Raw genomic sequence first — 12,985 nt, forward strand, 5'->3', positions numbered from 1 at the left:
AACTGACAATGTTGACATTTGGTAAAACTCAGCATTGGTGAGTATGTGGGGAATATCAGCACTGTTGTAAACCATTGGTATAAACTTTTTCAATGGAAACTTGGCAATATTTAGCATTTAGCATTTAAAATGAGTATTTGCTTTGGCATTTCACTGTTTGAAAATAATCTTATGGTTATACTTACTCCTATATTCAGTAATATATGTTTGAAGATATAAATTTTTATAGTATTTATTTGATTATTTTTGTAATAGCAAAAATTTAAAATTACCCAGATAACCTTCATTAGGGGACCAAGTTTATAACTGTGGCACATTCGGAGGAGTATGAACCCTGAAATATCATGCAGAGAGTGGAAAATTAAACAGTGCTGAGAAAGAGAAGGATAAACGCCAGCCACTTCATAGACTATTAAATAGAGCAAGAAAGTGGGGGACAAAGGAAGAACATGACATCACAGTGACAAATTCTTCACAAAAGGTGATAGATTTGCACTAAAGAGCAACGGGATATTTATAAGGAAGACATCATGTTATTAGTGATCTATTTGTATCCCATTGGTTTTCTAACCTCAAGAACATTTAAAATCTCAGACTTAAAATTTCTATCTAAACAACAATTGTAAGCACACTATTCATGATACTTGCTCCCTTCAAAATGCAGGCATAGTTGGAACTTTGTAAAGCATGGGAAGGCAAAAGATAGAAGTCTACAAATCTTGAAGGCCCAAGTAGACCCCAAGTAGGAATGATCATCTTTTCTTGCTTAACTCAGTTCTTTCCATCCACCCTATCCCCATCCTTTCATATTCCCAACACTCCCACAACTCTGATACCAACTTGAAATGAGGGAGGAGTAGACTTGTGAGGTGTCTGCCTCACAATTCAGTGATGAATTCAGCCTGCCTCATTTCAGTGATGTCTGCTACTGAAATTAGGGTAGAGTACTTTTGCAATTATAGCTTGGAATAGAATTTTCTCAAAGGTGGAAATTTTTTAGATTTGATATGAGGAGTCAAAGAGGTAAAACAATGTTTTATGACTTTTTGACTTTAAACTGAGAGTATTATTTATAGCCTATGCTTTGGCACACCCAGCCAGCAAGGATGGCAAACAGTATAATCTGAGGGACACCAAAGAACCTAAGATCTGACAGCATATCAGTGCTTGACATTCCCACCAATAACTTCATTATCTAAGGACCTTGTAGAGACATGCTCAGAAGACATTTAGTATTATTCTTTAATTTTAACATTAAAATAAATGCACAAGATCTTAAAGGAAAAAGTCAAACATGATAGAAGGTATATGATAAAAACCAAAATTCTTTCTACTCCTTTCAGCCTAGAATTCTATACTTCAAAGGCTACCATTAACGTTTCATAAACTGTATATCCTTCCATAATTGGATTATGTACATTTTATATATTTAACAGTATATGAACTGGTGGTCATTTACCTACCTCTTTCTCACTAAGCAAGTTTTTAGGGCCAGGTGCAGTGGCTCAGGCCTGTAATCCCAGCACTTTGGGAGGCCGAGGTGGGTGGATCACGAGGTCAGGAGATCGAGCCCATCCTGGCTAACCCGGTGAAACCCCGTTTCTACTAAAAATACAAAAAATTAGCCGGGCATGGTGGTGGGCGCCTGTATTCCCAGCTACTCGGGAGGCTGAGGCGGGAGAATGGTGTGAACCCGGGAGGCGGAGCTTGCAGTGAGCCGAGATCGCGCTGCTGCACTCCCGCCTGGGCGACAGAGCGAGACTCCATCTCAAAAAAAAAAAAAAAAAAAAAAAAAAAAAAAAAGGTTTTAGTTGTTGTTTAGTTTTCCTATTTAAAAAAATTCAATGATAAATGTCTGTCTTCCACACCCATATGCATGCACATACACATTCTATGGCAGTTAAGAGCAAAATTCCAAGTTAAACAGAATACCAAGGACAGTCTGGAAGGGAAAAAGAGAGCACACAAAGGTAGAAGGCAGCTTTTGGATTGAAAAAAAAGGATCCATGGCTTTAGTCTTTTTTTTTTAAATTTTATTTTAAGTTCTGGGATACATGTGCAGAATGTGCAGGTTTGTTTCATAGGTAAACATGTGCCATGGTAGTTTGCCACACCTATCAACCCATCGCCTAGGTATTAAGCGCTGAATACATTAGCTGTTAATCCTGATGCTCTCCATCCCCCTGCCCCCAAGACAGGCTCCAGTGTGTGTTGTTCCCCTCCCTGTGTCCATATGTTCTCATTGTTAAACTCCCACTATGAGTGAGAATATGCAGTGTTTGTTTTTCTGTTCCTCTGTTTACTGAGGATGATGGTTTCATCCACGTCCCTGCAAAGGACATGACCTCATTCCTTTTTTATGGCTGCATAGTATTTCATGGTGTATATGTGCCACATTTTCTTTATCCAGTCTATCATCGATGGGCATTTGGGTTGATTCTATGTCTTTGCTGTTGTGAATAGTGCTGCAATAAATATTCACATATATGTATCTTTATAGTGGAATGATTTATATTCCTTTGGGTATATACCCAATAACGGGATTGCTGGATCAAATGGTATTTCTGGCTCTAGATCCTTGAGGAATCACCACACTGTGTTCCACAATGGCTGAACTAATTCTCACAGGCTTTTCCAAAGCAGCCAGTGTAACCACCTTCTTCATGCTCTTTTTTACTTCCTTGAGCCATTGCAGAGATTTCTTCCCTTGGCTCCTTTACAGCTGAGAGTTCTTTACTTACAACTTAGCAGCATCTATTGAAAATAAAAGGTCACCCTGTGGCCCAGCAGTAACATCTCTAGGTATCTATCCTTGTAATCTTTTGCCTTTGCACAGGGGACCAGGATAAGGACATTCAGTGCTGCATGGCTTTTAAGAGGCCCAAAGTGGAAATGACCTTTAGATCTTACAGAATGGGAATAGCTAAATAATTATGGTGAAATGATAAGAGGAAATGCCATACAGTACTTAAAATGGATGACTAAATGTATATCAATATGATAGATGTCCCAAAACATATTTTGCACTGAAAATAGCAAGTTGCAGAACAGTATGACACCATTAATGCAAAAAATCCAAACCCATATTATATGTTTTATGTGAATTATGAATATGCATATTGTGTGCATGTAAAAGTGTGTGTATGTGTTTGAGGGGACTTCATTACCTCTGGGAATATGGGGAAGGGATTAGGATGAGGATATTGGTCAAAGGGGACCTTAGCTATATCCACAATATTCTAACTTTTAAAAATAGAATTGAGTCATATGAATTACTTGTGGAACTAAAACTGAAGTTAAAATATCTAAAGAATTATTAGACTTCTGCCTTCAAAGAATGTCTGGATAGGGTAAAATAAACTGGGTTCTGTAGCACACTTGTGCTCTGTCAGATAGCATTGGGCATTTGTTGATTTCTAATGTCATTAATCATACAGAGGTCAGAGAGTGAAACAGAATTGGCATTGGACTCAGAGGGATCAGAAAACTCAAACTTTGCTTCCATCTTCACTTTCTGCCAGGGAGCTTGTCAAGGATGAAATGGCTCTAAATGGCTCTATAGCAGCTTTCCTTTCTTTTAGCAGTGTTATAATATTTTGTTAAGTATATGTCTTTAGATTTTAGGACTTTGTTTCAGACCTTTGTAAATAAGAGGATAAGTGGGAGAGGTAAAGAATGTATTCTTTCTGCCATCTACATATAAACTCAGAATCTTTGTGACCTAGTAAAGGTTCAAAGGAGCCTGCCAATGGCCTATTTGCAATACTAAAAGATGAGATGAGACCTAACAGGACCTAGCAGATGACATCTATCGTCTCTCTTGATAAGCTCCTCTCCATTCTCTCTCATTTCGTGATATAGGAAATCATGTTGTGTGACAGGAATAGGTTGGAATTGGAGGAAGAGATCTCAGGCAGTTGTCATCAGTTTGGGGCTCTGTAAATTCTTTGGGAAAACTTTTCTGGGTCAGGTTAATTCTGGGACTCTCAAGGGCAGGGGAGGGAGGATGCCATGAGGTCAATGAAATCCCTTAAGATTTTATTGGTCTTAGCATTCTATATTTTTAATTTTATGCCCCAGAATCGAGGGGACATGGCCATGGGAGAATGTGGCTTTATAGCCATAATGGTAATCTCCTCCTCAAAAATAGTTGGGTGCTCAAATAGGGAAACACTGGGTAAAACAAAGTTAATATGTGTCTGTACTGCAGGACTCTTCAGAGCCTTTAAAATGCCTGTCCACACAGGGACTCTCCAAAATTAGGGTAGCATATGCAATGAGTTTTTACATGTGTTTGACTTTTTCTTTCTTCCCTCCTTACCTACCCCTGTAGTAGATAGAATCTATAGAATATCAGATGGTAAAAGGCAGAATGAGAAAGTGCTACCTCATCTTAGTAAAGGTGAAGTTCTGAAATTGCTATGATGGTTAATTTTATGTGCCAACTTGACTGGACCATGGGATGCCCAGATATTTGGTTAAACATTATTTCTGGGTGTGTCTGTGAGATTAGCATTTGGATCAGTAGAATGAGTAAAGCAGATTGTCCTTTTCAATATAGGTGGGCCTCACCCAATATGCTGAGGACCTGAATAGAACAAAAAGGTGGAAGAAGGGAGAATTCACTCTCTTTACCTGACTTTTTGTGCTTGGACACTGGTATTCTGCCCTCAGACAAGGACTCACATTATCCTTGTATGATCAGTGCTCCTGGTTCTCAGGCCTTTGGACTTGGACTGGAAGGTCATCACAGGTGTTTCTGAGTCTCCGGTTTGAGATGGCAGATTGTGGGACTTCTCAGCCTCCATAATTCAATAAGCCATTTCCTTATAATAAATCTTATATATATTTATATTTTATTGCTTCTGTTTCTCTGGAGGAGCTTGCCTAATACACACCAACTAAAAGTGACGCTTACTGGACTCTGTACTGGGTTCTCACACTTACTGTAGCAAGAAAAGAGTAGAGATTATGAGTAGCTTTGCTAGTAAGAGCCTACAATTCCACTTATATAAAGCCTACTGTCAATTCAAGCACATTGGTATGTGCTGCCACCACCAAGTTGGCTCTCACAGGGACTGGCACACAGCCACACACATCCCTGCAATCATGACCTTTGATAGTGAGGTGAGGAGTCAGATAACCAGGCGACATCTCTGCTCCAGCCGGAGATGACTGGAGGCAATTCATGGTGAAGATGGATGAAGATAAAAAATTCAGGTTTGGGGAGTTTGTGGGTGTTTTGCAGAATTCTGTTATCCTCTTTCTTGATTTCTTGGAGGACAGTGTCGTCTTAGCCATAACTGACGTCTGTCTGAGCTGCTTGGGAGCCCATGATGATAAATTACTGAAAACACTGAGGCAATTATCCAGTTAATTTAGGTTGAGCACCTATATTATCTTCAACACCACAAAAATGTTCTTCTTCTGGCAGGAGAGCTCCTCTATTAATGTTATGGCTACCTAATAAAAAATGTGACGTAAAGCAGAGGGCAGCTACGTCTACATGTGCTTGCTGATGAGGAACAGTACACATAAATGGTGACAGGTAATGATTAACTTAAAGTGTCTAAATACGTCTGAGCCCTGCTGAATAAAATGCTTAAATGTAAGAATGGCTGTCAGTGCAGGAAAGGCGTGTGGAGTATTTCCAGTGTCTCCTTTCTCTTACAGTAGCCTATGCTAGATGAAACTACGCGTTCCAGATTCCACTGCTGCGGCAGTGCTGTGACATGGTTGGGAGAACAGGCTTTGAAGTCAGGAGCCTGAGGCCAAGTCTCAGGTGTGCTGTGTCCTACTTGTGCACGTTTGTTTGGCCACTGGGATTCTTGTAAGAATCAAGAGTAAGTGCGAGAATGTTAAGTGCTAAGCAAAGTGCTGGGCATGGAGTGAGTGCTCAGTAAATTAAAGCTGTTATCATCACCATCACCATCATCATCATCATCACATCATCAACATGATCATGTTTACATCCAACAGCTGGGATAGGTGTATAAGAAATAATTTGGCTTCTAGTTTGAAAGAACTGTGAAATAGGATCCGTATACAGACACATCCTAGTTAACGATGGGAAAGTGGCTTTTTCCTTAAAAGTTTCAGAAAGAGTTCTCAAAAAAGTTGGGCTTTGGTGGTTTAGTTGTGGAATGGTGGCGAGAGGGGAAAAGACATAGGTTTTGCGTTCACAAACTTGGGTTTGAATCCCAGCTTCACTCCTCATTAGGTAAATGACCTCAGGCTTTACTTTCTTGAGGATCAATGGCTTTATCTACAAAATGGGATAATGGGCTAGGCGTAGTGGCTCATGCGTATAATCCTAGCACTTTGGGAGGTCAGGGTGGGAGGACTGCTTGAGGCCACGAGTTTGAGAGCAGCCTGGGCAACATAAGACGACCCTGTTTCTACAAAAAATTAAAAAGTTAGCTCAGCATAGTCCCTGCTACCTGGAAGGCCAAGGCAGGAGAATTGCTTGAGTCTAGGAATTTGAGGCTGTAGTGAGCTATGATTATGCTACTGTGCCCAGCCTGGGTGACAGAGTGAGACCCCATCTCTAAAAAACAGAAATAAATAAAAAATAAATGAATGAAGTAGGGAAACCAGTTTCTGGGCTTCAGGGAAGATTGTCAGATAACATTTGAACAGCATCAGGCACATACAGGTTCAATAACAGCCGGTTCTAGTGTCCGATAGGGACTGGACAAGCTCATGTGAACTTTAGGGGAGCATTTTAGTCTGCCTTTACAACATAAAACACCCAGCTAAAAGGTGGCTGGATCTAGTATTTCAGTTAACTTAACCAGCACAGCGAAATCATAGCTCAGTTGCTGGGTGCCATGGTGTCACTTAACAGAAAAACCCATAATGATACAACAGAGCTAAGAAACTCTTCTGAGACATAGACGTCACTCTGCCAATACAAGGTATCATTATAGAGGTGAATTCCTAAAACAGGCCAGATCTTTGACTCCCTGGTGCCCCTGCCAGAATTGATCTCAAAATGGTGGATTACAACAGCCGTGGTACATCCACAAGCTGCCTGGGAGTTTCTTGTCTTCTCATCACAGTCAAAATGGCTTCCTGGCTTGGTTCCACCAGCCTTGCCTTCATTCCTACACCAGGAGTCATGACTGCAGCATGCCTTCAGGATGACTGTTATCATGGGCTGTGGCTTCCACATCTCAGCTCCTAGCCAGTCCTCCCAGGGGCTTAGAATGGCTTCTGCTCCAGCTTGGCCAACCTGCTTGGGGAAGGACTGAGGAAGAGTGCAGGAATGTGGAGGTGGCCTGCAGGGGACACCCCTATCTGAGGAAGCATCTTGGGAGAATGGCAGTTTCTGAGCAAATGGGGAAGGGCAGAACTTGCTGCCTTGAAGTTCTGAGGGGGACAAAGAGGTTGCTGTAGCATTTGTAAAGTCAAAACCTGGAATCAACCGGAATGCCCATGAATAGGGGAATGGTTGACTAAATGGGGATGTATCTGTGCTATTGTAGAATTACCTAACTGTTACAGAGGGAGCTAGAGCTCAGTCCTTACACTCAGAGGAATGTCTGTGATACTAGGAAAACAAAGTGCAGAGCAGTATATGTAAAACCACCTCCATATGTGTACAAATAATAATGGCTTCCATTTATTATCTATTGTATGCCAGGGACTGTGCTAAGTGCGTCTAACTAATGCATTAACTAATTTGAATCTCACAACAACCTGATCTACTTATTAGACATTTCCCTGGAGAACTGAAGACGTTTAGTAGAAGAGGCAGATGGTAAAAATCTCTCCCTATACATACTCTCTTTCATTTGCTTTCAAGTGTATGTGAACTAGTTGAACTTGTTTGGCTGTGTCTATACCATTACTGGATTTAATTTGTGTTGTCTGACAGCTTTTCAAAGAAAACAGCTTCACTGAATCCTCAGGGCCCACACATAACACACACTAAAAACCAAACAGAAATAAGGTCCTACTCACCACAGACTACCAAGAAGAGCTTTTTTCTCCAAAACTACATTTTTGAGGCCTTAGGTGAAATATACACTGCTTAATAAAACCCATACTTGAGTAGAGGGTAAAGGCAGGAAAAAGACAGGCAGACCAAACAACTCATGTTCCAAGAGTTCAATTGCAAATGTTTAAAATTGTACCCATAGGTGGCTATGTTAAAATGTCCTTTTATATAAAATAAATTGGTATAAATCCAAAATGGTCAGACAGTATCTGTTAATTATTATTCTTTACAAAATATTAGAAGCACACAGGGAGTTTCAGGGCCATGTACAGGTTACGATTTCTCCCTTGAAGGGTTCTACTTGTTTATAGATGAATTCAGTACCCAAGAAAGCAGATCTGCCTGTGGATTTATCGAATACCATATTTCAATGGGGCATGGGAATGTGACAGTAATTCTGAACTTAGGTAAGTTTTATAGATTAATTTCAGTACAAAAGAGAAATAGTTTGTTACTCCTGATGATAGAAAAGCAACATTTTGTCTGTGTAAAACCTTCAGACTATACAAAAAAGAATGTACAACATGTTAGAACATAAAAATTACCCTTAATACTACTCTTGGAGATAATTTCTAATATTTTTTGGTAGATTTCTATTCATCGGATAGTGCCTGTTAATTATTATTATTATTTGTAAAGTATTGAAAGTGTACAGGGAGCTTCAGGGCCATGTACATGATATGATTACTTCCTTGAAAGGCTTGACTTCAAAGGCTTTAAGCAGCTATAGGACAGTAAGTTTGAAGATTTACTTAAAGTGGATAAATTCCTAGAAAAAAGATGAAATGCCAAAACTGGTATAAATAAGGTATAATAAACTGGTATAAATAAGAAATATATATATATATATATATTTTTTTTTTTTTGAGATGGAGTCTCACTCTGTCACCCAGGCTGGAGAGTGCAGTGGCGTGATCTTGGCTCACTGCAGCCTCCGCCTCCTGGGTTCATGTGATTCTCATGCCTCAGCCTCCTGAGTAGCTGGGACTACAGGCATGAGCCACGACGCCTGGCTAATTTTTGTATTTTAGTAGAGGTGGAGTCTCGCCATGTTGGCCAGGCTGGTCACAAACTCCTAACCTCAGGTGATCCACTTGCCTCGGCCTCCCAAATTGCTGGGCTTACAGGCATGAGCCACCATGCTTGGCAGAAATATATAATTTGAATATATCAATGAATATTAAATAATTTGAAATGATAAACAAAGATCCTCCTTACTCAAAGAACTATAGGCCCAGGTAGTTTTATTAGAAAGTTCTACTAAATTTTCAAGGAATATTAATTCCTATCTTATACAAGTTGTTTTTGCAAAACAGAAAAAGGGCAAAATCTGTACACATCATTTTGTGTGTAATAAGCATAGCCTCATTCCAAAATTAGATAAGGACAATACAATGAATAAAATAATAGCTCACTTTTTAATGTATAATTATATACATTAAAAATTATACATAATATATTAGCTAAACTAATTGTAGATTTAAAGAAATACCTTACGATCAAATAGGGCTTATTTTTTTTTTTTTTTTTTTTTTTTTTTGACACAGATTCTCACTCTGTTGCCAAGGCTAGAGTGCAGTGGCATGTGATCTCAGCTCACTGCAACCTCCACCTCCTGGGTTCAAATGATTCTCCTGCCTGAGCCTCCTGAGTGGTTGGGATTACAGGCATGCACCACCATGCCTGAGTAATTTTTGTATTTTTAGTAGACACGGGGTATTGCCATGTTAGCCAGGCTGGTCTCGAACTCTTGACCTATTAGGGTTTATTCTAGACATGCAAGGATGGTTCAATAGAGAAAATCCATTTATGTATGTTAGTGTATTAATAAACTAATAGAGAATAAAAGTATATGATTGTATCAGTCAACCCCCAAAATATAAATTTGATATGGTTCTACACAAATTTATGATCAAAACTCTTAGGTAATTAGGAATAGTAGGGAATTTCCTTAACTTGGTAAAAATGATTTCTACCAACAATTTATAGTAACTCTTATACTTAATGGAGAAACTTTAGACTCATTTTCTCTATGCTAAAGTTAAGACAAGGATGCTTACTATTACCATTAGAGGTCTTGGCTAAAGCTAAAAGAAAGACAAAGAAATAAGAATGAGGGTTAGAAAGAGTGGTAGATTATATTGCTATTTCCAATTATCCACTACCACCTTCCCTGCAAGAGTTTTGCACTTGCTTGCCCATTGCCATGTGATTTCTAGAGACTTCCTCTGAGAAGAGAACACTTTTTTACCCTACGTCATTTTACTTAACCATGGGATTTGTTTTGGCCAATGAATATGAATGAATTTGACAGTGTGCTAGTTGTGAGCAGAAGCTTTAAAAGTCATTGTGTAGATCTGCTGGTTTCTTTGAATTTTTCCTTTGCTATGAGAATACTGTGTTCCTGATCAGGGCTGCTTCTTCTCTTTAGATCCCAGAATAAGAAAATATACAGAGGGAGCTGCAGCCAATATATATTCACGATGTTACATAAGTGAGAAACAAATGCTTGTGGTTGTAAGTCACTGAGTTTTGGGAGCTATTTGTTATCACAGCATAACTTAGTGAGAGCTGACTAATGCAGAAGGTAAGAGAGAAAACTTTCTTCATTTGCATATGATATGATCATTTATCCAGAAAAATCCAACATATTTCAAAAACAAAGTGTTAGAACCAATAAGAGAACTGAATAAAATTGTTGGATACATCAATCCTTTTTATTTTTTTAGCGCTAGCAATAGCAAATCAGAAAACATAATAAATAATAATATGTAATTCCCACAACTAAGAAGTCTATTAACTATATAGGAGCTAATTATATTAATAAAATAATATAAAAGCTATCTACAGAAAAGATAATCTGAATAAGTGAAGAAAATTCCTGAGCTTTTGGATGAGGCAATATTATACTAGAAAAACATAAATTCTCCATTTAATCTGTAAATTTGATACAGTCCCATCAAAAATTCTACTTACATATTTTTGAGCAACATGATAAAACTTACTCTAAAATTTGTGTGGTGGAATGAAAGTTTATAAACAGCTAAGTCAAGCTCAAAAAATGTAAGTAGAGAATGAGTTTGTCCTACTAGATATGAAAACATATGACAAAGTCACAGTAACAAAAACAGTGCTACACTGGTGCAAACAAGACAAAACACACAAAAAACCAAATACCCTAGATAAACAGACCAATAAAATAGGACACAGAGCTCAGACACAAACACATATATATATAGGTGGAAACTTAAGTATGATAAAGAGAATATCGTAAGTTAGTATCTAGCAGCTTACATTGGGAAAATTGGCTCACTATACACAGAGTAAACTAGATCCTTACCTCACATAGCACACGAATGTGGCCCCCACTTGAATTAAAGATCTAAAAGGAAAAGGTACAACTATACAGTTAATGGAGTATGATGTAGGAGAATATCTTAGTGACTGAGCTTAGGGCAGGGAAAACCTTTTTAACAAAAGTTCAAAAGGCATACTCATAAGGAGAAGTGTTGATGACTTTGAGCATCAACATTATGGCTTTCTGTTTGAAGAAGACACCATGAGCAAATTTATTACACAGATGTCAACATGGGAAAAGTATTAGAAATGTCTAAAACCCACAAGGGCCAAATGAATAACACAAGTAACTGCTGCAAATCAACAAGAGAAAGGCAGCAACCTCAGTAGAAAGATAGGCAAAGGATACCAACAGGTAATTTACAGGAGAGGAAGCTCAAATTACTACTAAACATATGAAAGAAATGATGCCCAAATCCTGAGTTACCTGAGAAATGTAAATTAAAACAACAACAAGTTGTTGTTGGAAATATGTGGAGGATGCATTCTGATGATTTGTTACACTGAAAACAGTGCCACCAGATAATGTAACCAATACAACTTGTTGTTGGTTACTTATTAGACTGGCAGAAGTTAGAAAGATGGATAAGGCCAAGTGTTGATGGAGATGGTCCCACATACAGGAATTTTATCATTGCTAATGGAGTCATTGCGTCATTACTGCAGACTTTTTGGAAAGCATCTGTCACTACTTAGCCGATTAAGAAAATGCATACTCTATAACCCAGCAATTACACCTCTGGGTATGTATTTCAAAGAAAATATTGTATGGATCCTTCAGGGGATGTGCATGAGGATATTAATTACATGTTACTTGTAGCATTAGAGACTTGGAAGCAACGTATGAGTCCAATAGCTGAGAGAGCATATAGATAAAATGTTGAGGACACACATTCTGGAGTACTAAGCAACATTTAGAAAGAATGAATTAGAGGTACACACAGCAACATATTGTGAATTGTGGATCTTCAAAACATAGTGCTTAATGAAAAAAGTAAGATCAATGAGATGTATGATAGTTTCACATAATTACAAAATATTGTATAAAACAATAATTATTTTGCAATATACAAAAAAAGTACATGTTAACACATTAGAGTGGTTGATGAAGGTGGAAATGGAGCCCAAAAAAGCACAGAAAAAGTCATTCTTAAGCCCATACCCAGAAGTAATAACTACTGACATTTTGTGTCATCTCACAGGTCATAATAATAATGGCTATGGTTTACAGATCACTTACTGTGGGGCAGGAACTATGCTAAATGCTTAATATACTTTATCCATTTAATCCTCCTAGCAACCTCAGGAAGCCAATTCCATTATTATTTTCTTTAAAGAAGAAAGTGAGACTGAGAAAGATTAAACAATCTGTCCAAGGTCGTCTAGCCAGGAAGAGAATGGATTTGAATCCCTGTCAGTCTGACATTAATATCTATGCACTTAATCATTACCCAGGTTTGCTTACATCCAGACTTTTAGCAACGTGACACCACAAGCTCACATTTCCTGTTACGAGAATGAGATCACACCACACTACTGCTTCATAACATGCTGTTTTAAAAATTTAACATTTAACCATATAATGAATCTCCACCTTAGTAAACATCATCCTCAATCTCATTTTAA

At 38.3% G+C, this 12,985-nt stretch overlaps 1 protein-coding gene across 1 annotated transcript in view; it reads right to left on the reverse strand.

Moving 5' to 3' along the window:
- NR3C1 (nuclear receptor subfamily 3 group C member 1) overlaps positions 1-12,985 on the reverse strand; it is a 468,091-nt gene that overhangs the window by 264,824 nt on the left and 190,282 nt on the right. The gene's annotated exons all lie outside the window — the stretch shown is intronic.

Source organism: Hylobates moloch, unplaced genomic scaffold, assembly GCF_009828535.3.
Source record: "Hylobates moloch isolate HMO894 unplaced genomic scaffold, HMol_V3 SCAFFOLD_6, whole genome shotgun sequence".
NCBI classification, from domain to species: Eukaryota; Metazoa; Chordata; class Mammalia; order Primates; family Hylobatidae; genus Hylobates; species Hylobates moloch.